Source organism: Camellia sinensis, chromosome 8 (genome assembly GCF_055761805.1).
Source record: "Camellia sinensis isolate YWXY chromosome 8, ASM5576180v1, whole genome shotgun sequence".
Taxonomy (NCBI): domain Eukaryota; kingdom Viridiplantae; phylum Streptophyta; class Magnoliopsida; order Ericales; family Theaceae; genus Camellia; species Camellia sinensis.
In genome coordinates, this window is record NC_138968.1 from 199,436,680 (window position 1) to 199,460,937 (window position 24,258).

Genomic DNA, 24,258 nt, shown 5'->3' on the forward strand with positions numbered 1-24,258 from the left:
CACGACTCCTATTTATATACGGCATCTCAAACTCGGCCCCCACAATCACAATTATAGTGTAATTATAAAGCTTCTTTTCATTTTGGGACACACATTTTATGGCATTGTATAATTTAAACACCATTGGATTCTCTAACAACAGTAAATACATAAAGTTCAACAAAAAAAAAAGTTTTTCAAAAAACAGAAACATCTTTTTTATATAAATTAGGACCAAATAAATTTTTATACTAGTTTTAAAGACAAAATGGTTAGCAAACAGAGCTATCTTTTCCCATATATATGATATGGGGCACCAAACAGTTTGGGTCGGGGTTTATTGGTCTGGGCTAATGAAAACCAATTTGGGTTTTAGCATTGGTGTGGCACTCGTATAAAACTCCTTTCAATCAATCAATCAATCAATCAATCCCCTTCTTCCTGTTCCGTTCATCTCCGCGCTCTGTATGTGTGTGTGTGTATAGTCGGGGTTCACTCTCTTTCACTTGGAACATCTCAATCTCCCATCTGAGTGGTAACAGCTGGGCTTATTTAGGGTTTATTGGTTAAAATGAGCAGTTGGAAGATTTTGCTTCTGCAAATCGGAGAGAATTGTCCCGAGTATGCTGGAATTACCGATTTCAAAGATCACACTGTCAGTTTCCTTTCCACTCTCCTCTTCTTTGCACTTTTCAAAAAACCCTAACTTTATTTATTTATTTATTATTTTTCCAGAACAATTGCTTAATGTTACCAGCACTTACAAATTACGCTGTGTCTTACTTTTATTTTGCAATTGCAGGAGACATGTTCTGGTGTGGTTCGATGAGTGTTAGAGTATTCCAAAACTGATATTTTGCATGTATCTTCTTTTACTTGTTTATTTTTCTTGCATTTTTTTTTAACTCAAATTGTATAATATATATATATATGTAAGTCCTTTGGTTAGGCAGTTGATAGGCACAGGGGTTTCCTGGAGATGGTATGAGCAAAAACATAGTATGCGAAAACATGATAAGTTATCATTGAATTTAAGAAAATTGAATTAATTTTATAAAATCACAATGAGTCGTTTATTCCGAAGTAACTCTTCAGTTAGCTCTAGATCTACAACTCTGACTCCTATACTCAGTACAGATGTACTGATTAATGAAGAAGAACGTGAATTTCAAGATGTTAAAATTAATTTAAGTTGGAATATTCCTAAAGTCAAAACTAAAGAAATCTACAAAACTAGTTTTTTACAATCCACCTTTAACATAGATTTACAAGTCAAAATTGTTGAACAAGTTTATGCTTTAACTAAGATACATAAAACCTGTCAATTATTATCCAAAGAGTCAATTAGAAAACATCCCAAAGATGGTCATAATTTTATTCATTTAGGATTAATTCAAGTTGGAATCAAACCATTAACCCCACAAGGATAAAACACTTATGTTCTTTTATGTTTACGTGATGCTCGCTTTATTAATTATTATAATAATTTAATGGGTATGATGGAATCAGACCTTCATAAAGGACCTATTCATTTCAATTGTTTCCCTGAATTTACTTTAAGTCTTAGAGATCCTCATATATTAAAAGCTTTAACGTTAAATATTCAATTATTTGGTGCATTTACTAATATGTTAGAAAATGTTCATAACATTGCTTTAATTTATCGAATTTATTACAAATGTATTAAAACTAATCTGAATGTTCAAGCTTTAACCAAAAGTCCAAAGAATAAAACATTACTCATCCAAGGTAGTACTACTGAAACTAATATTTCAGTCCCAAAAATGATTTGTTGAAAAAATATTGCTCTTCCTGATGATTGAGTTACAGTTAATGAAAATTATTCCCAAAATCAACAATCTTCCACTAGTCAAGATATTCAACACATTCAACAATTCACCGATGGTTCTGTGCATATTAAATTTAATCGACCTCATAGTCAATCTTCCTGCCATAGTACTTCTAGTATCCCTACTGATACTGAAGATGATGAAATCTTTACCACTCCTTTATTTACTCGAAAAGACAGGAAACTTCACCTTTGTGAACCTTCCTCACAAAACCTGCACACCACACATAGTAAATTAAAATGAATAGATAATTCCTCTACTTCTCAAATTAGTAAACCAGTTCATTTAACCCAAACACATCTTCATGGCGAAGATACTACATCACAGGATTCACCTACTCAAACTGATTTTAAAGTTGTTCCTCCTACCAACCCACAACTATTAACTCTGAGTAAATCATTTACTCCTAATCTTAATAAACTTCATGCTGAGTTAAAATCTAAAGAAAATAAGTCAAAAAGACACACCTATAGACATAATTATGATGGAAAACAACAATAAAAAATTACCAGGAAATGGTATAAATTTATGATTGAAATCAACGCTGAAATCAATTTCTTTGATTATTTAGAAAATTATTATCAAAAAGTAAATACTGTTACGAAAACTAAATGGAAAACTTCCCCTAATACTTCTGTTTCATCTAGTCACCCTTCTTTAGAAACCATACTTTTCGAACATAAAGGTACCATAGTTCATGCTTCTCCTTTCAAGCTTCCTAGACGATTCTGAAGTTAAAAAGTTATTGAATAAAATAATTATACTAATCAATGTTTAAAAACTATTGGGAAACAACTAGATAAAATTGAAACTTCTTTTGAAAAATATTCAACGAGTCATACTTCTACAAGTAAACCTTTGGACAAACCTTTTATTAATCTTTCTAGTACTCGGAAAAGATTAAGCCTAGTTACTCAAGATAATACTACTGTTGTAGCCATTGAAAAATTATTTAATAAAATGTCTACCTCTTCTACAGACAAAGGAATTACCGTATTAACACAACAACCACCTGTTCAACCTAGTAGTGATTCCAACACATCAAATGATGAAATTAGTCACTTAACCCAACAATTCCAGACCACCTATCTTAATAGAATCACACAACCTAAAGTTAATCCCACTACTCTTTCAAAGAATTGGTATCCTAAACCTACACCCCCAAATCTTCAATTTGAAGAAACCAATATTAATAATCAATTCGTTGTTTCTGCTAAAAAATTATATGAATGAAATATCGATGGTCTTAGTGAACATCAAATTCTCTAAAAACTAAATCATTTATCCATGGTTGCAAATAGCTACCTTACTAATTATTCTGATTACACTCAACTTGAAATTGTTACTTTAATTACTTCTGGATTTACTGGTATGCTCAAATCTTGGTGGGATAAATATCTCACTTCTGACCAACGCGAATCTATTCAACATGATATACAATATAGTTACTATGATTACATTGATGCTTGGTTCAAAATCCTCCTATATCAAAATAAGTCATATAGTCATTCTTGGTTTTTCTCATTTGTCCACAAATTCAAATCAGAATTCCCTTCTTGGTTCCTGAGATAGTGGTCATAGCATGGTGCCATCCCAGAAATCATCCCTTCTGAGTTAATAGAGCAAGTCAATTACTTCTCTTCCATTTACAAGCTCAGCCAGTATAAAACTCAATTTCCTTGGTTACTCCATTTCATGGCCAAATATAAAGTCCCTTGGATTTTTAAATGGCAATACAGCCTATCCAATAACATAGTTAGTCATCAACATTTTGTTAAATGGTGGGATGCATTCAAAGCCCATTGTATTATTGAACAAGTCCAGCAGGAATTTCCAGTTAACATTCATGCCCCAACTCCTGCAATGGTCAAGTCTCAGCAAAACCCAAATGCTTCAGTCACACAAGGAAGCCCACTTCCTCTCACTATAGTTAGGCTTGGAAGCCCATCAACCAACATTGAACCTTCCAAATCCAAGTCATCTAAGGCCAAGCCCAAAGCAAAGCCCAAGTCAACCTCTAGTGATGAATTGATCCAAATGGCTAAATTATTGATGGCCCAAGCAAAGTCACAAATTGAAGATAAAACCTCGGATGATTCAGCCTCCTCTGAAGCTTCAACTAGTTATGACCCATATGGTCTACAATTCCAAGATGCTCAAGACCCATATGCCTAAAAAAGTCATTGGATTCCATATATGTACATCAGCTTCAGTCATTACTCTTACTTTGAGAAAAGTTGCTGATATATATATATATATTGATTCCCCATCAGTCAACTATGTAGTCACATTCCCTCACTGCAAGTAAAAAAAAATTAAATAAATAAGAGTAAAAAAGTTATCGGTCACAGAAATATGCTCTCAGTACCCATGTACCTCTTATTTTTAGGCTTTTTAGAAGTCACAAGTTTCACAGTATTTTCTAACTTTTGAAGTCACAAGCCTCACAGCACCAGTCACGAACCTCACAGTTCCAAGTTCACAAGCTTAACAGTTATCCACTTTGCCTATAAAAGAAGCTCCTTAGTCAAGGCCAATTCAGAGGGAGAAAGAGTTCACAATTTTCTTTCACAGTTTCTCTCAGTCTTTGTAAAATTTTTAGTTTGTTATTTTAAAATTCAGTTTTTAAGGATGCAAGTAGAAGCTGCATTTTTTAGTTACTTCCAGTAAACAATTCTGCATTTTCCGATTACTTCCACTAACCGATTGTAAGTTAATTAAACGATTGTAAGTTTATTTTATTTCTGCTTATTTGTTCTTATTTAAAATATTCTATTTATTTTATTTTAGTTTATTTAAGTTTATTTAATTTAGTTTATTTAACTTATTTTAGTTTATTTAATTGAACATCATATGGAATAGATTCGCATTGGTTAGAAGTGGGATATTTATCCCACTAAGAGTTGAGCATACCAGTAAATCCAGAAGTAATTAAAGTAACAATTTCAAGTTGAGTGTAATCAGGATAATTAGTAAGGTAACTATTTGCAACCATGGATAAATGATTTAATTTTTGGAGAATTTAATGTTCACTAAGATCATCGATATTCCATTCACATAACTTTTTAGCATAAACAGAAAATTGATTATTAATATTGATTTCTTCAAATTGAAGATCTGGGGGTGTAGGTTTAGGATACCAATTCTTTGTAAGAGTAGTGGGATTAGCTTTAGGTTGTGTGATTCTATTAAGATTGGTGGTTTGGAATTGTTGGGTTAAGTGACTAATTTCATCATTTGATGTGTCGGAATCACTATTAGGTTGAACAGGTGGTTGTTATGTTAATACAGTAATTCCTTTGTCTATAGAAGAGGTAGACATTTTATTAAATAATTTTTCAATGGCTGCAACAGTAGTATTATCTTGAGTAACTAGGCTTAACCTTTTCCGAGTACTAAGAAGATTAATAAGAGGTTTGTCTAAAGGTTTACTTGTAGAAGTATGACTCGTTGAATATTCTTCAAAAGAAGTTCAATTTTATCTAATTGTTTTCCAATAATTTTAAACATTGATTAGTATAATTATTTTGTTCAATAACTTTTTTAACTTCAGAATCGTTACTAGGAAGCTTAAAAGGAGAAGCATGAACTATGGTACCTTTATGTTCGAAAAGTATGGTTTCTAAAAAAGGGTGACTACATGAAACAGAAGTATTAGGGGAAGTTTTTCATTTAGTTTTTGTAACAGTATTTACTTTTTGATAATATTTTTCTAAATAATCAAAGAAATTGATTTCAGTGTTGATTTCAGTCATAAATTTATACCATTTCCTGGTAATTTTTTATTGTTGTTTTCCATCATAATTATGTCTATAGGTGTGTCTTTTTGACTTATTTGCTTTAGATTTAAACTCAGCATGAGTTTATTAAGATTAGGAGTAAATGATTTACTCAGAGTTAATAGTTGTGGGTTGATAGGAGGAACAACTTTAAAATCAGTTTGAGTAGGTGAATCCTATGATGTAGTATCTTCGTCATGAAGATGTGTTTGGGTTGAATAAGCTGGTTTACTAATTTGAGAAGTAGAGGAATTATCTATTCATTTTAATTTACTACGTGTGGTGTGCAGGTTTTGTGAGGAAGGTTCACAAAGGTGAAGTTTCTTGTCTTTTTGAGTAAATAAAGCGGTGGTAAAGATTTCATCATCTTCAGTATCAGTAGGGATATTAGAAGTACTATGGCGAGAAGATTGACTATGAGGTCGATTAAATTTAATAGGCACAGAACCATCGGTGAATTATTGAATGTGTTGAATATCTTGACTAGTGGAAGATTGTTGATTTTGAGAATAATTTTCATTAATTGTAACTCAATCATCAGGAAGAGCAATATCTTTCCAACAAATCATTTTTGGGACTGTAATATTAGTTTCAGTAGTACTACCTTGGATGAGTAATGTTTTATCCTTTGAACTTTTGGTTAAAGCTTGAACATTCAGATTAGTTTTAATGCATTTGTAATAAATTCAATAAATTAAAGCAATGTTATGAATATTTTCTAACATATTAGTAAATGCACCAAATAATTGAATATTTAACGTTAAAACTTTTAATATATGAGGATCTTTAAGACTTAAAGTAAAATCAGGGAAACAATTGAAATGAACAGGTCTTTTATGAAGGCCTGATTCCATCATACCCATTAGAATATCATAATAATTAATAAAGTGAGCATCACATAAACATAAAAGAACATAAGTGTTTCGTCCTTGTGGGGTTAATGGTTTGATTCCAACTTGAATTAATCCTAAATGAATAAAATTATGACCATCTTTGGGATGTTTTCTAATTGACTCTTTCGATAATAATTGGCAGGTTTCATGTATTTTAGTTAAAATATAAACTTGTTCAACAGTTTTGACTTATAAATCTACATTAAAAGTAGATTGTAAAAAACTAGTTTTGTAGATTTCTTTAGTTTTGACTTTAGGAATATTCCAACTTAAATCAATTTTAACATCTTCAAATTCACGTTCTTCTTCATTAATTAGTACATCTGTACCAGGTATAGGAGTTAGAGTTGTAGATCTAGAGCTAACTGAAGAGTTATTTTGGAATAAACGACTCATTGTGATTTTGTAAAATTAATTCAATTTTCTTAAATTCAACGATAACTTATCATGTTTTCGCACACTATGCTTTCGCTCATACCCTCTCCGGGAAACCCTTGTGCCTATCAACTGCCTAACCAAAGGACTTACACTAGACGTGGGACGAAAAGTGGGTGGCTACTGACAGAGTGGAAGATAAAGATAAGGTAACAAAAAATAAGAAAGCTGGAATTAAAATACAGAACTCAACATAAGAAGAATTAAACTGAAATAACCAAACAATAACTCAACATATCAACAACTTGGCTCTGATATCAAAGAAACGGGGGTAGCACATAAATAAAACAAGCTAAATAAACTAAAACAAGTTAAATAAACTTCAAATAAACTAAATTAGAGAAACTTAAATAAACTAAAATAAAATAAAATAAATAAAATAAAATATTTTAAATAAAAACAGATAAGCAGAAAATAAATTTACAATTGTTTAAATTAACTTCCAATCGGTTACTGAAAGCAAGCGGAAAATACAAAATTATTTATTGAAAATAACTGAATCCTTACAAACTGAATTTTAACATATATATATATATATATATTTGTGAACGTACTAGATTGCTTAAGAAGATAGCCCCAAAATTTATTATCGCTGGGAAGAATGCATAAGTTTGCATATCGATTTTACAGTTAGTCTGTTGCTAACACACTTGTGTGACTGCTTGTGAAGTTCTCTTCACATTTTTTTTGGGTACGGTTTTGAATGATTTCAATTTCATGAAGAACCCATTTATATTCTTCAGGAGTTTGTTTTGATATCAAAAGACTGGATAGTTAATAACCTGTGTTCCCCTGATTCTACGGTACCTGGGTTTGAAGGATTATTAGTCCTTGTACATTTGGCGTGGGTTTGGCATTTGAAGAGCCCCTTCATCTTCTTGGCTTTTTTCATAGGTTTTATGAAATATTTGTTAAAACATTTTATGTATTGGACTACTGTACTGTGCACAGCAATTAAACAAAAGTTTGCTATTGTCATGCCCCTCTTTTCATAATTTATTTTGACACTTGATAAAAAAAAAAAAAAAAAAAAGGTGTATCACAATTAAATTTCTTCTGGCATTGTGACGCCATTTAGTTATCTCCCACCACAACATTTGTACTTGTTCAGGGTTCAAGTGTTGGGTGCCAGTCCAAGTATATCAGCAATCATGTTGAATCTACTTTTTATTTGTCTTAGAAATGCTAGGATTGGATTGTGATGTGAGTAATATTTGTTGATCCCTTCCTAATATAGTATATTACTTCGGACTGCGTGATAATTTAGATTTGCTATTCTAGGCAACTTTATGCTGTTTTTGCTATGATTGACGACTTAAATGATTCTTTCCAATGTGCTTTGTGCAAAAACACGTAAATATCAGTCTTTTTGGCGTTTCTATATTGCTTTCATTATATTTGGATGATGGTATATTTACTTTATTCTCTCCATCTTGACAGTACATTGTCCAGTGTGCTGAACAGTTTCCTCACAAGATTCCTCTCTATGGGACGGTGGTGAGACAAATGCTCCTTTTTTATATCATTTAATATTTTTTTCCTCGTTTCATTTTGGTTGACCCGTTCTCTCTGCCTACATTTATGTATACGAGTATAGAAACTATAGATAAGTGGATAAATATAAGCGCAGAAAAATTCTTGCACTGAATTGTTTTTCAAAGATCAAGCAAGCTTTGAAGTTTACTGAAACTAAAGAATTGAATTTGAAATTGTACCATATGGATGTTGACATCTAACATGGTTAAGAGAATGCTTGAATCCAGGCTATATAGATTAGGAGTTGCAAGATAATTTTGGGCTGGGCACTAAAAAGCAAATCCCTATATGTAGGGATGCTGGACAGAGATCAGCGCAGCCGCTTGAATGAACAGTGTTAATCAAATATCTACCCTTTAAAGTCCTTAATTTTGCTGCTAAAAACAAATTAGTACAACCTTTGCTACTTCTCTTGGTATGTGTGTGTGTTAGAGCTAGTATCTGTTGTTGTCTGTTTGTAGTTGATCATTTGAGTTGTATATCTCATGGAAGGATTTCTCATCCTTTATGCATCATCTATAATGCTGTTCATTCATTTGAAAATATGACCAGTCCGATCTTTTTTATTATGCATTTTGAATCTTTGATTGTTGTCTTCTGACGTATGAAATTTTTTGAACATTGGAGAAACTTTCTCTCTTTGTGCAGGTTGGTTTGTTAAACTTGGAAAATGAGGATTTTGTTAGAAAAGTAGTGGAGAATACTCAAACTACCTTGCAGGTGAGAAAGGCTCTGACCTTGAAAGCATAAGAAGACATCTTCTAGTTTTTTTCTGCAGTTGCAAGCTTTGTTTTTACATTATAATGGGTTTTGTTAACGTATAAGATAGCGTAAAAGATTGTACATTTTTTATTACATACACTTTCATGCAAAATGTACAATCTGTTTAAGCTTCTTAAGATGTGCCCTAAGGGCACACAGACAGTATTTTGCCTTTACTATTACTTGCTTTAGGCTCCTTTCTTGTGTATTTTCAGGATGCTCTAGTTGCTGGAAATTGCAACAGGATTCATATAACGATGCGGTTTCTCACTGTTATGGTAGGTTTCATGTACTGTTATCATTTTGTCATCCATGACTTAGCCAAGTTGAAGGCAAAGTCGGTTCATTGTGAACATTGACATTGCAGTTGGATTTGTTGAATAAACAATTCATGTATTATAAATCTTTATTGTTCTCCCATTTATTTGAAATGGAAATGCAGGGATAGAGTAACAGGGACTGTAATGCAGGACCATCCATCTACAAAATTTTGATTTAAGTAAGATGGTGAGATTTAGTAGGCAATCATAGCTTATACTACCATTCTAACCTCCTTCCTCCCCTTTTGAAAATTGAGGGAAAAGCTGATTGTTCATGAATCTGGGGATGTTTCTTATTCTTTTTCTTTATTTAATTTGGTTTACAATTCTTTATCTTCCACTCCACGCCCTATTTTCAGATGAAGTTCTAGTGACCACCTTTACTGTTCTAACTAATTGGCAATCCTGTAGGGTGTCTAGTATGGTTTTTGGCTTAGTCATGCATACCTAGGTCCCTAATATTTTTTTTTTGAGTCATCATCAAAATATTGATATTTATTACTATTAACTATCAAAGCTTCAAATAATAAAATAATATATCGCTTTTAGATCGTCTAGTTGTTGCTTTGATGTTCTCTAATGGTAATTTTGCCGTTTTGTTGTCTGAAGATGTGCAGCAAAGTCCTCCAACCAATTTCGTTAGTGGTTGTCTATGAGACACTATTATCATCCGCAACAACAAGGGTGGATGAAGAGAGAGGAAATCCCTCTTGGCAAGCATGTGCTGACTTCTACATAACTTGCATTCTATCCTGTCTCCCTTGGGGAGGAGCTGAACTTGTCGAGGTATCTATCATTTATTCATTATGTGAGGTTAGCAGGTGGTCACACAGTCTGAGATTTTATCCTAGGTCTCACCAAAGGTGTGGTCAAGGGGTTCCTCCTTAAGAAAAAAAGAAACTATCATTTATTTATTATGGTTTCTACCTCCTTCCCTCCTCTTTGTTCTGCTTATTTTTCTTCTAAGTTTTTGGTTCATAATTTTTTTGAAAGAAATTAACTGGAATCATTTGCTTTCTAATATATTTAGAACTAAAGTGACTATTAAATAGTTGCATAATTGATAAAATCATTGGACTAGTGATTTTACCCATATGATTAGATTCAATTCACCGCCTCCACGATTCAAGTGATGGGACAAAATTCATCTTGCAATCCATTTATGTCAAAATAGGGAGTAAGAGGATTCATTGTTTGTAATGTTTTGTGCAATTTGGTATCCTGTCCAAATTGCTAGATCCTTTTTTTGCTTCCCGCCAAATAAACTTTTTAACCCTTATTTAGGTTTTTACGTTAAAGTATACTAATATTTGTTGCGCTTACCTTCTTTGGTTATATCTAAAAGACAACAAATTTTATTTTTCTTTTTCTAATATATTTACAGCAAGTTCCTGAGGAGATTGAGAGAGTTATGGTTGGCATTGAAGCTTATTTAAGAATTAGAAGGCATACTTCTGATATTGGTTTCGCCATTTTTGAGGATGTTAATTACACCGAGAAAGCTCTTGATGAAAAGGTATTATTTCCTTATAGTAGTTCTCTATCATTTGATGAATATTGGATGCTGTAAATTTTTTTATCCTTGTTTTGGTAAGAAACTGAAATATTATTGAGATTGAGTGGTAGAGGTTGTAATATGAGATTATCAGGCTGTTGGTCTGAGTCAGGGTAAGTTTGATTTATCAGTGTTAGTTCGAGGTTTTTGGCTGACGAGTTTATGCATAAAATTATCAAGTATAAAGCTGTCGTTTTGTTGGAATAAATAATGGGCTGCAGATTCTCCACTTTTAACTTTTGCCATTATAATTTTATTTCAGGATTTCTTAGAAGATTTATGGGGTCGGATCCAAGATCTATCCAGCAATGGATGGAAACTTGAGAGCTTCCGTTCTCATTATTCTGTCAACTTTATTCCTTCTTTGATTGTTCTCTGCATTAATCATATAAATTTGTTAGTGTAATTTTATTCAGAATTGTATGATTTGATTTCATGCACTTTCTGTGTTGATCATTGAAAACTAAACGAGCAAAAGAACTCGAAGTGGTGTAGAACTTTCTAGAGAAGTTTCTTGTTATGAAATGAGAATTGTGTATTGACTTCTTGATATGATTTCATTTCATGCACTTTCTGTGTTGATCATTGAAAACTTAATGAGCAAAACAAACTCAAAGTGGTTTAGAACTTTCTCGTGCTTCTATTTATTGTTTCATGTGATGTAGTTGAGGAAGAACTTTAGTTGATGTACTGTCATGATCTCATCCCCTTTATTTAGGTTTGTGGATGGAAAGCTTCATCGTTTACCGCATCCTTGAAAGGTGATGATGGATAAATAGACAGGTTAGCTACATTGAACGATAACCATAAAGTGAAAATCACTCAGTTTGAGCAAAGATTTTGAGGAAGATAGGGATGCAGTTATGCCTGTGTTTTTTCTTTTCCCCCCTTTTTAATACTATTTTTCTTTTAGTTCTTTGGCACAATGCTATTCATTTCCAACCTTTTTCCTTTATGTGGTTGATTTGAACAGTATGAATCAGAATATTTCAAGCCAAAGGGACAAGGTAGTTTGGATGAAAACTTAGAAAGGAGTAACATGTAGGAAAACTTTGTTTCTTGCCTTAATTGAGTTTTTGCTTAAAATTGGAAAGTATATATATAGTTTGCCGTGGGGTGGTGCAAACAGATGTGTAAAATTGTTGTCTTTCAACACATATTTGTAATTCTGAACTATTCAATTGTGGCTTATATCTATTTCTTGCATTGTACTGCACTTTATGTGCATGTACAGTGAGTTTTGACAATCTAGATTTTACTTTAAAAATTAAAATTATGTTTATTTCTTTGTTTTGTTTCTGTTGCCTGATTGTGTGCAATCTTTTTTTTGGTTCTGGTTCCCAGGCCTCACCTTTCATTTGAAGCACAGCTGGTTGCTGGAAAAGCTCATGATTTGGAGGCAATCAATTGCCCTGAGCAACCAGATCCGCCTGCAATACTCTCTGCTATCACCTGTGGTAAACAAAAGCAAGAGGCTGAATTGAAATATCCTCAGAGGATATGCAGGCTCAACGTATTTCCTGCAAATAAAACTGAGGTAGTGTATTAGTTTAACATATAATCTTGTGCATTGGTGCTTCTATTCCTATTTTTGTATTTTCTTGTATTTACTTGTTTTTATGTTTGCTATGCGCTCGCCTTCCCAAACCCCTTGTGGGGTCGAGGGAAAAGTGATGCTGTGAATAACTATGTTAGTTCCTGGACATGATACTGTATTTTTTCCCCCTCATACTGGAGGGCCACAGAAGTTGTGTGTTTAGCTTCTTGAGCTTTTTGCATACTTGGTGGTGTAAATTGTTTAATGCATGTCAATACTTGTGCTATTTCTTCTTTTTGCATATTATAATAATTAACTTTTGTCGGATTTAATGAATGTTTCCATATAGTGTATAGTTTATAATCATGTATTATGTTTTAGTGATGTAGTAGTGATTGCTCTCATCATCTTTACCAATAATACAATATTGCATTTTGTTGTCTAAAATCTGAAATATATTTTGTGAATGCTTATGAAGATTGACACCACATGCTGAACATCTAGTAGGATATAAGCTAGCTCTTTTCTTTGTATACATTTAATAAATTTTTGGGCAGACTCTTGTGACAATCCCAACTCCACCCTAGGAGTGTCAGGCATGAATGGAAGGTATTATGTGTGATGTGTGTCTCTTCTATTAACTATTATGGCAATTAGGACAAGCTTTTGTAATGTCGTTACGTTACTAAATCTGTGTATGCAGAAATGTTTTGATTGGAGTGACCTCTATAGTATTTCTTTGAAGTTGTGGAATCTTTGGCATGACTTCTTGTTATTCTCTTTAATAGTGACAAATCTTTACTTTGCAAGGATTTTATTGTTGTCCTTCTTCACCTCCTCTTCTTTTTTCCTTTTCTTTTTTACCCCCATGTGTATGACAGGATCTGCAACCTATAGATCGCTTTGTTGTGGAAGAGTATTTGCTGGACGTGCTTTTGTTCTTGAATGGCTGGTTTGTGCTCGTCACTGGCTCATTATTGTTATGATTATTAGCTCAATATCAGCATCATCATTTATGCCTTATTAACTTCATTGAGTTATTGCACTAGTAGGTTAATATTATTTCCAGTTTGTCAGATGCATTTAGTTACTTTGGGTAGATAAATGATTCAAATAGCCTAGAAAGTAGAAATATTGTTTACTTACAGTTTAATCTTTGTCAAGGATTACTACAGAGACACCTAATGAGGATGCAATTCCAAGCATGAATAGATTCCAAAACTTAATGTGTACTCTGTGTTAATGTCTTTTTGAGGGAGGTCTTATGGAAAATGTTGAAACTTAATTTGGGTGGTTTTCCCCTGGCAATGGGAACTTATTTCATGTTGATCTTGGGTATAAATTTTGGGGATGTTCGTTGTGTGTATTTTACCTGTGTATTTTTGTTGATAAGTAAAGCAATTTCATTAAGGTGCCGCTGAACCCTGTACAAACAAACAATGTATACACCAACACAGAAAGACAAAACTATACCCTCCTATATATCTTCTGTCACTCCCAAAAAGTCAACGAAAGAAGATTTAAAAAAAAAAAGGAAATCTCCGTAGCACCGAGACTCATAAGTAGTGGTTAATGGAGTTGAAGTTACCAATTTTATTTTTTATTTTTTTATAGATACAAGCATTGCTCCTTTGAATCACAAAATCATGCTTTCTTCATTTTCAATAATATCTTCTATTCCTTTGTATGAAGCACGGATACTCCAAAATAGGTGCCGTACGAGTATTAGATACGAATTCGTGTCCGATACGGCAGGATACATATCGGATACTATAAATAAGTATCCGATTTTTTTTTTTTAAATATCGGATGCAGGAGGGGTACGCGAAGGATACTTTAGGGATATGGTAGGATATGCGAGAGATATGCGAGTGATACACCAAATAGTATCCAAATATTTTTCTAATTTTTTATGTTTTATATTTTAATACACCAAATAAGTATATAAATTTTTTTTCCAATTTTTTTTATATTTATATTTTTTCAATGGTCAATACTCTCCGCTCTCGTTCTTCTTCTTCTTTTGTTATTGCCAACCCCCCCCCCCCCCACCACCACCAAAATCTATTAGGCTACTTTATTTATTTATTAAAAGTATTTCTTTACCAAATTTTTAATTTTAGAAACTTTAATGTTAGTATTTTTTTATTTAATAGGAATCTGTCTCTTTATTTATTAATTTGCTCTAAGTTTTATTTTCATGCATACTACATTATAAAAATTGTTAAAATTTATCAATAAACCTAACCCACTACACCACTACCACCTCACCTACTCCACTAAACCTAACCCACTACACCTACACCTACATCTATATAAGGAACCATTTGTAATAGACAGAAAATATCAATATAGATCAATCAATAATACAATTCTCTCTATTTCTCTATACATAATTAATTCTCTCTATTTCTCTTTATACATTAAATTTCTACATGGTATCAGAGCTATAGGTTAAAGATCTTGGTGTTCTTTGCCTTCCGGCGGGCGGCAACCTTGCCTTGACCGCCCGCCGGACCTCAACCTATTCCGCTTATTTTCTACACAACACATACCTTCACTTTGAAACCAGAGAACATTTTGCTTTCAAGCCCTCACAGTGATGCAGTGCTAAAGATTGCTGATTTTGGTCTCTCAAGAATTTTACATCCTAATGATCACGCAGAGACAGTTTGCGGGTCTCCACTGTATATGGCCCCAGAAATTCTGCAATTTCAGCAATATGATGCCAAGGTTGACATGTGGAGTGCTGAATGTCCAGTCGTGTTCATGTCTTCCATTTTCCGAGCTCATCCCTTACGGTAATGCCAGGATGAGAGAGAGAGGTACATCACCAATTCCAGAGGAATGAAGCTGTTCACACAGTTGTGTGCCCCGCTGGCAAGTCACCGTACTTGGATTCGATATATTTCGATATCGCAGACTTGTTTGAGCCGTCCTTCTCCTTCAAAGCGTCAAGGGGAAGATCATCGGAATAGTCGCCGTCGTCCACGGGTTCACCGGCGAGTCGAGCTGGCTCATTCAGCTCACCTCCGTCCTCTTCGCCAAGTCCGGCTTCGCCACTTACGCCATCGATCACCAAGGCCACGGCTTCTCCGAAGGTCTCTCTCTGCTTCCAGATCTCCAGAAATCGATTGGAACCCTCGGTCAAGCTCTCCGCTCTGGCCGTGCTCAATACGTCTCCGCCTTGTTCGCGACATGCTACGGTTGTCTGCTGCCGGTTTTGGAGGTGCCTTCAAGAGGGACTGTACAGATCTATTCTGATTTGGCTCCTTTGCTTGAAGAAATTAGGGACTTCAAGACCGATTTGAGGCCTTTAGATGTTCTTGCTGCTTCGTCTTCATCAAATTCGAGTTTCTTGTCTGATCTCACTAAGACCAATCCCTCTGCCAGAGCTACAACACCCATCTCTTCTTTCTTTCAGGTTCCTTTTCTCTCACAAGCATATGTCTCACAGACCCATCGTTCCTCACTCTTCTTCAATACCCTTCACTCTCTCATCTTTTCACTTTCCAACCCACTTTGCATCCACCGCCACTTTCCCCACTTTCTTTATTTTTTATATATATATATATATATATATATATCTCTTTTTTTATTATAAAAAAAAAATAATAATAATAAAATAAATAAATAAATAAATAAATAAATAAAAAATAAAATAAAATAAAAAAAAACATCATCTCTCCTCCGTTTGATTTCAAACTCCATTATTTTTATTTATTTTCTCCAAACCACTTTCCTTATTTCCCCCATCTTTCATTTTTGATTTCAAATATATTTTTATTATTTCTTTCTTTATTTTTCTTTCACCTTATTTTTAATCTTTTTCCAATTCCATTCATACCATCTAGCTTTGCACACCAAACCATATTTTATTCATCTCAGGGATCAACCCCAATCACAATTTTACACAAAAAAAAAAAAAAAAAAAAAAAAAAAAAAAACAAACAAACAACCACATTCACAGGTGAGATTTTTTTCTTCTCTACTCTGCCGCCGGTCTTTTCTTCTTGCCTCCGTCCTGGGCGGCCCTTGCCGGTGTTGCCTCCGTGTTTCCCACTCCACTGGGCATGATCATTACTCCCTGCTCCTCCACTGCAGCATATGGTGGCCCTCCGAATCGGAACATCACGGTGGCCTTCCGCTTCAGCTCCTTGTTTTCTGCCTTTAGCACACTTATCTCTGCTCGCGCATCCTTATACATGCGTTGGAGCAGAGCCAGCTGGGAGTTTAACTGTTGCACCTCATTTGTCCTGCTCTGCAGCCGGTGCGACAAATTTGTGACCGCAGTCATGGTTTCCACGCATGACTTCAGAGTATACTGATTGGCCTCAATATCAGTTTGCACCGCCATTTTTTGCTCCACCGACCGCATCGGAAAGTTCAACGGAGCAAACACAGAGGTGTTTGGTTGAGGTTCACTGGCCACCGCACCAGTTATTTCTCTTGTGGACTCGTTAAGGTCTGGAAAGAGAGTGAGCAGACCACGGGAAGATGAAGCCATTTTCTGGACAACAGAGTGTTACAGAGTGTCTCTCTCAGAAATCTCTCTCAGAAAACGAAGAGTTTTTCAGAGTTTTTCTAGCAGGTTTTTTGTCTCTGCTTCCAAGCCTCAGCCTCAGCCTCTGCCTCTGCCTCAGTTTATAAAGACCCTGACGAAGAGGCAGACACGCGCATCATGCGTCTCTCGGTGCTCGCCGACAACTTGGGCGGGCCTTTTGATGGCACGTCTTTTGATGGCACGCCTTTTGATGGCACGCCTTTTTATGGATTGGGCATGCCTTTTGATGGCACGCTTTTTTGAAAAATTGGGCACACCTTTTGAGGGTGCGACTTTTTAAGGGTCCGACAAGACTCTGTAAACTGTCCCGACATTGATTCCGGTTAGCTCCTTCATGGGTCCGACAAGACTCTATAAACTGTCCCGACATTGATTCCGGTTAGTTTCTACAAGGGTCCAGCAAGACTCCGTAAACTGTCACAACAACTGTCACAGCATTGTCTGCTACAACGGTCCGACATGACCCCATAAACTGTCTTCTACATCGGTCTGACACCGCCATCCAGTGTCCTCTACACCGTTATGACACCACCATACAGTGTCCTCTACAACGTTATGACACCCCCATACAGTGTCCTCTACAACGTTATGACACCCCCATACAGTGTCCTCTACAACGTTATGACACCACCATCCAGTGTCTTCACCAATGGTCTGACACGACCATACAGTGTCTCCTATCCTCTTTTATTTTTATGTATTTTCTTGTTTTGTTCCTCTCTCCAAACTCAAGTTGGTTAGTTTCTATCCTCCTTGAGTTTGCGGGGGGCTGTTAAAATTTATCAATAAACCTAACCCACTACACCACTACCACCTCACCTACTCCACTAAACCTAACCCACTACACCTACACCTACATCTATATAAGGAACCATTTGTAATAGACAGAAAATATCAATATAGATCAATCAATAATACAATTCTCTCTATTTCTCTATACATAATTAATTCTCTCTATTTCTCTTTATACATTAAATTTCTACAAAAATTATAAAATATTTTTTTTACGAGCGTATCCCCGCTGTACCCATATCCTACTTTTTCAGATCCGTATCACCATATCCCGTATCCATGCTTCCTAGATTCCTTACCCTTCAAATAAACAGTCTAATTTGCATAAGAGAATACCAAGCAAAGAGAGATATTGTGCACCATACTTGATTTGCTGTTGTGGTCATGTTTCTTACCAGTTTTCAATATTTTTATAGTCAAATACATTTGTTTATCAAAATTATGCAATGTTAGTGCTGGGACTTTTTCAACCTCATTATTCTTTTTTTTGTTGTTTCCTGGTTCATGCAAAGCTAGTCGAAAGGAATGTGCTTCCTGCATAGTTGGGCTACCCGTTCCTTTCCGACATGAATATCTCATGGCTGAGACCATATTCTCTCATGTAAAAAATGATGTTTGCTCCATTTCTGTTTCTTAAATAATATTGAGTGGCTAAGTTGTTTTTATTCAAGTTCATAATTAGTTTTTGCTCGGTTTTTATGTATACATAAATATGATATAGTTTGCCTATGTGAGAAGTAAGCCACATTTGGATATTTTTCATGTGTCATGTGTAACCACAATTGTCTTATTATTAATTTTTTTTTTCAATTTTATCGAAATGACTTTCCTTCTGTGTAGATATTGAAGAATCATGGTGTCAGAAGTTAGTTAGATGAGATCAGTAAATTCTTTTTTATTTAAATTGATTTGAAGAAGTGAGCCTAAATTTATCTTTTGGGATAACGGGAAGTAGTCTTTTGTCAAACTGTTGGTCTTTTTTTTTCTTTCTTTTTTTCGTTTTTTTTGTGATGTGGAAAAGCTAGGAGAGGAAAATGCCAGCAGGTGGTGGATATCTGCTCCAAAAAGTAAGAAAGACTATATGCAAACAAGATTGGAAAAATGAAGGATAATTACATACAATGGGGGAATGCTTATTTGCTGGAAAGGTGGCCTCTTCAGTTGGCTGTCATCCTCAATCCACTAGATTGAAGTCATCATCACATGATATGACAATTCCAACAACACCACATTGTGGATATGGTGGTTTTCCAAATACAATGATCATGATGGTCAAATTGTTTTCCATGAGGATGCCCTACGAACTTTTAGAGATGGATGTCAACTATAAATTATAAAGAACAGTAAGTGGCACAGAACCAAAAAAACAAATGGTATAATTGGCATTTGAATTGCGGTAAAGGACTAGTTGGACCTGGAAATCGACAGGTGGGTGAAGAAAAAGGATTAAAATGAAAATGGCATATGTTTGATGAATTGATTAAAGCCCTTTTTTACATAGTCTACTGAGAAAGAAGTAGAGTTTTATCACAAAAAAAAAGGGCCATGATTGGATAGCCTTCTATGAGACTAAGTGATGTCTCCCATTATGTCATTTGTGACAAATAACACTGGTTGTAGACTTCATACATGCATACATATAAACACTTATGCATGCATGAATGTGTACATATGTACAGACATTCCTATGTGAATTCATATGTGCAGGAGTTCATAAAATCAGAATCTGTAATTGAGTTTAGAAAATATAAGTCTCTAATGGAGTTCGATGTTTATCACAGATGATACAATAATTCTCATTAGGGGGGCAGTGAGGAGGTCCATTTTTACTGGTCTATGGTGTTCTGAAATGGTCTGGGAGGCTTTTAAGATGTATCACGGGCGTGAGTTGCAGGAACTTTGAACTGGGGTGTTAGGACTTGTTGGATATCTAAAAAACCACTAGTGGGTGAAGAGAACGGTTTGAAATGAGCATGGCATTGGTTTGGAGTAATGCAATAAAAGAAGTGTTTTGAGGTGTTGTTTATCACCAAAAAGGTCATTTATTGGATCACCATATAATGAGGCAATGTCAGAGTCACAGAGTTCCAAATATTATCACCATGAGATAAATAATACTCCATGCAGAGTTTAGCAGATGCATGCATAGATTCAGGCATTAATTGTATAACTATACAAATACATACAGACATTCCAACATGAATGCACATCATCTGTATGTGCACGAGTTGGGCAAGTAAAAAGGCTACTGGCATAGTTTGACTTGTATACAAAGGGTATACTAATTTTATCATCATTGTTCTTTTGCTAGTTAAAATCTATGTTTGTTAAAAAATTTCCTTATTTCAATTAGATTGGTTTTCTCTATTGACAAGAAACACCCACTTTTTTCATTTTTTTCCCTGCAGCTACTCTTGTTGCCTCACCCCCTGTTCAAGCCAATGTATTACACATTGGTTATTATTGACCTCTGTAAGGTATTGGAATCTGTTCGTTTGACTAAATGTTATGTTTTGGTTCCGGTGAATATACTATTGAGGCTTCAAGAATGCAGTTCTGTAGATTGGTGAGCTTTCTTGCATTTGCAAAGCTTCTGGCTGTAAGGTTTTATTTTAGACTCTTCCAGGGGCCTTTCCAGCTGTTGTTGCTGGTGCTGTACGTGCTCTTTTTGATAATGTTAAAATCCACCTACTCTCCACCTACTTCACCCACTTAAACCTACTCCACTTTAGAATTTCCCATCTTTACCTTCACCTACTCCACTACACACTCCACTTCACCTACCTCTACTCCACTACACACTCCACTTCACCTAACCCACTATCACCTCCACTACACCTACTACCACATTACCTTCACCTACTCCACTACACACTCCACTTCACCTACCTCTACTCCACTACACACTCCACTTCACCTAACCCACTATCACCTCCACTACACCTACTACCACATTTTCTTCTATATATAGATTGTATAGGAATTGTAATTAATGCATCTTGTAATCTATCAATCAAGACATCAATCAATAATACATAAATTCTTACATGGTATCAGAGCAAGGTTAAGAATTTAATATTTTTTCGCTTCACCGGCGGGCGGCAACCTCGCCTTGGCCGCCCGCCGGACCTCAACCTAGTCCGCTAGAATTGTCTACTACATACCTACCTCCTCATCATATCTTCATAACATCTCATTCTCTCTCGGCATCATAGTAGCCGTGATACTGCTCATACTTCTGGACAGCGGAGAGAACATCGTCTTTCTCGATCTTTCCGCCGACGCCGGTGGCGAGATCCAAGGCTCCGGCTTTCGACATCACTCTCCCCAAATAGTCCATAGCAGCTTCTCCACCGGAAAGATACTCCTAACAGCAGCGGAAAAAAGGTGTTTCCCTCAGCCAAACAAGGCTCAATAGCTGTGGTCCTCATCAAAATACGTGTAATTGCTACTCCTGAACTTGGTTTCCCTATCCTTGCTAACAAGCTTCTCAAATGCTTCCGGGCCATGTTCTTCTATGTACTTCTCAGCAGCAGTTAGAATGTCATCTGGCTTACTGAAGATGTCCTTCTTCCTTGGGACATACTAGACGTTAACAGTCTGCTGTGGGTTAAGAAAGAAAGGCCTCAAATAATGCTCATAAACATATGCAGCACCACTGATACTCTTTATGATGGTGGATATTTCAATGCCATTACAACACAGCACCTTGAAATTTATTTTATTTTATTTTCTTATCTCTCTTTCTGACCATTACAACACAGCACCAGCACACTTGTTCCCACCTTTCATCATGGTCTCCACTTTCTTTTTCTTTTTTTATATTTATTTTAATCCATCTTTTTTGAAAACAAAACCAATATCACTTTTTTTAATTCCTTAATTTATTTTAATAACATGAGTGGCCTCTCTTTTCCACCATCTCCCTCTTTTTCTACACAATATTTTTGTACCACCGCCCACTCCATGATTTCCATATTAATATTATTATTATTATTATTATTTTCACAAAAAAAAAAAAAAAAAAAAAAAAAATTCATTCCAGTTGATTTTTCTGCCTTACCACACCTACCATTCGAGTTTGCCAAACACACTTATTTTATTCATGTCAGGATCAACCCCGATCATAATTTTACACGAGAAAAAAAAAAAAAAAAAAAAAAAAAAAAAAAAAACCACCACCATAACACACCCAACACCCACAGTGGGATTTTTCTTCTCTACTCTGCTGCAGATCTCTTCTTCTTTCCTCCGTCCTGGGCGGCCCTTGACGGTGCTGCCTCCGTGTTTCCTACGCCGCCGAGCACGTTCACTCCTCCATACTCCTCCACTGCAGCATACGGCGGACCTCCAAATCGGAACATCACAGTGGCCTTCCGCTTCAGCTCCTTATTTTCTGCTTTCAGCACACTTATCTCTGCTCGCGCATCCTTATACATGCGTTGGAGCAGAGCCAGCTGGGAATTTAAATGCTGCACCTCATTTGTCCTACTCTGCAGCCGGTTCGACAAATTTGTGACCGCCGTCATGGTTTCCACGCATGACTTCAGAGTATACTGATTAGCCTCAATATCAGTTTGCACCGCCATTTTTTGCTCCACCGACCGCATCGGAAAGTTCAATGGAGCAAAACCAGAGGTGTTTGGTTGAGGTTCACTGGCCACCGCACCAGTTATTTCTCTTGTGGGCTCGTTCAGTTCTGGAAAGAGCGTGAGCAGGTTCTGGGTAGCTGGACGGGAAGAAGAGGCCATGTTTTTGGGTTGCTAAGTGTTTCAGCGAAATAGCAATTTCAGACTGGTAATGTTCGGAAGGGTTGGTGACAGAATGGCAACAAAGTGTTCCACAGTTTCTCTCTCCGCAGAGGCAGAGTTTTTTCAGCGAAGGGTTGGTTTCAGAGGTTTCAGAATGGTATGCCTCAGCCTCAGCCTTCGTCTTGGTTAAATAGCCGAGGCAGCCACGCGTATCGCGTGCCTCTTGCCGCCCGACAAACTGGCACGCCTTTTCATGGCACATCTTTTGACAAAGTGGACACGCCTTTTGATGGCACGCCTTTTGATGGCACGCCTTTTGATGAATTGGGCACGCCTTTTGATGGCACGCCTTTTGACAAAATTGGGCACACCTTTTGAGGGTGCAACTTTTTAAGAGTCCGACAAGACTCTGTAAACTGTCCCGACATTGATTCCGGTTAGTTTTTACAAGTGTCCGACAAGACTCTGTAAACTGTCCCGACATTGATTCCGGTTAGCTCCTTTATGGGTCCGACAAGACTCTGTAAACTGTCCCGACATTGATTCCGGTTAGTTTCTACAAGGGTCCAGCAAGACTCCGTAAACTGTCACAACATTGTCTTCTACAACGGTCCGACATGACCCCATAAACTGTCTTCTACATCGGTCTGACACCACCATACAGTGTCCTCTACAACGTTATGACACCCCATACAGTGTCTTCACCAACGGTCTGACACGACCATACAGTGTCTCCTATCCTTTTTTATTTTTATGTATTTTCTTGTTTTGTTACTCTCTCCAAACTCAAGTTGGTTAGTTCCTATCCCCCTTGAGTTTGCGAGGGGCTGTTAAAATCCACCTACTCTCCACCTACTTCACCCACTTAAACCTACTCCACTTTAGAATTTCCCATCTTTACCTTCACCTACTCCACTACACACTCCACTTCACCTACCTCTACTCCACTACACACTCCACTTCACCTAACCCACTATCACCTCCACTACACCTACTACCACATTACCTTCACCTACTCCACTACACACTCCACTTCACCTACCTCTACTCCACTACACACTCCACTTCACCTAACCCACTATCACCTCCACTACACCTACTACCACATTTTCTTCTATATATAGATTGTATAGGAATTGTAATTAATGCATCTTGTAATCTATCAATCAAGACATCAATCAATAATACATAAATTCTTACAGATAAAATAGCTGATTTAGATATGGAATGCCAAACACGCCTCATCCTTTGGTTCTCTCACCATCTGTAAGTTCAGGCTTAAATTTTGGCATCCATGCTTATGCAATTTGATTTCAGGCTAATACATATTTTCCTGTTTTTGATGATGTTGAATTTAACTGATGCTCTTAAGCATAATGGCACCTTATAGGCCTTGGAATGTTCTTTTGGTTCAATATAGTAATTTAAATCCATGATTCCATTATCGATGGACTGTTTTTGGATCTAATTGGGAAACCGTTGGGAATGTTTTCAGAGAGAATCGT

At 35.8% G+C, this 24,258-nt stretch overlaps 1 pseudogene across 1 annotated transcript in view; it reads left to right on the forward strand.

The window, feature by feature from the left end:
- The first annotated feature begins 413 nt into the window (after nt 1-413).
- LOC114266090 (nuclear cap-binding protein subunit 1-like) overlaps nt 414-24,258 on the forward strand; it is a 30,728-nt pseudogene continuing 6,883 nt past the window's right edge. The window contains exons 1-14 of the transcript XR_014339095.1: nt 414-634; nt 782-841; nt 8,377-8,433; nt 9,121-9,192; nt 9,450-9,512; nt 10,164-10,340; nt 10,939-11,070; nt 11,372-11,437; nt 12,446-12,646; nt 13,528-13,598; nt 18,519-18,603; nt 20,411-20,479; nt 20,619-20,672; nt 23,955-24,019. The product of XR_014339095.1 is annotated as a nuclear cap-binding protein subunit 1-like (transcript). The remainder of the gene's footprint in view (nt 635-781; nt 842-8,376; nt 8,434-9,120; nt 9,193-9,449; nt 9,513-10,163; nt 10,341-10,938; nt 11,071-11,371; nt 11,438-12,445; nt 12,647-13,527; nt 13,599-18,518; nt 18,604-20,410; nt 20,480-20,618; nt 20,673-23,954; nt 24,020-24,258) is intronic.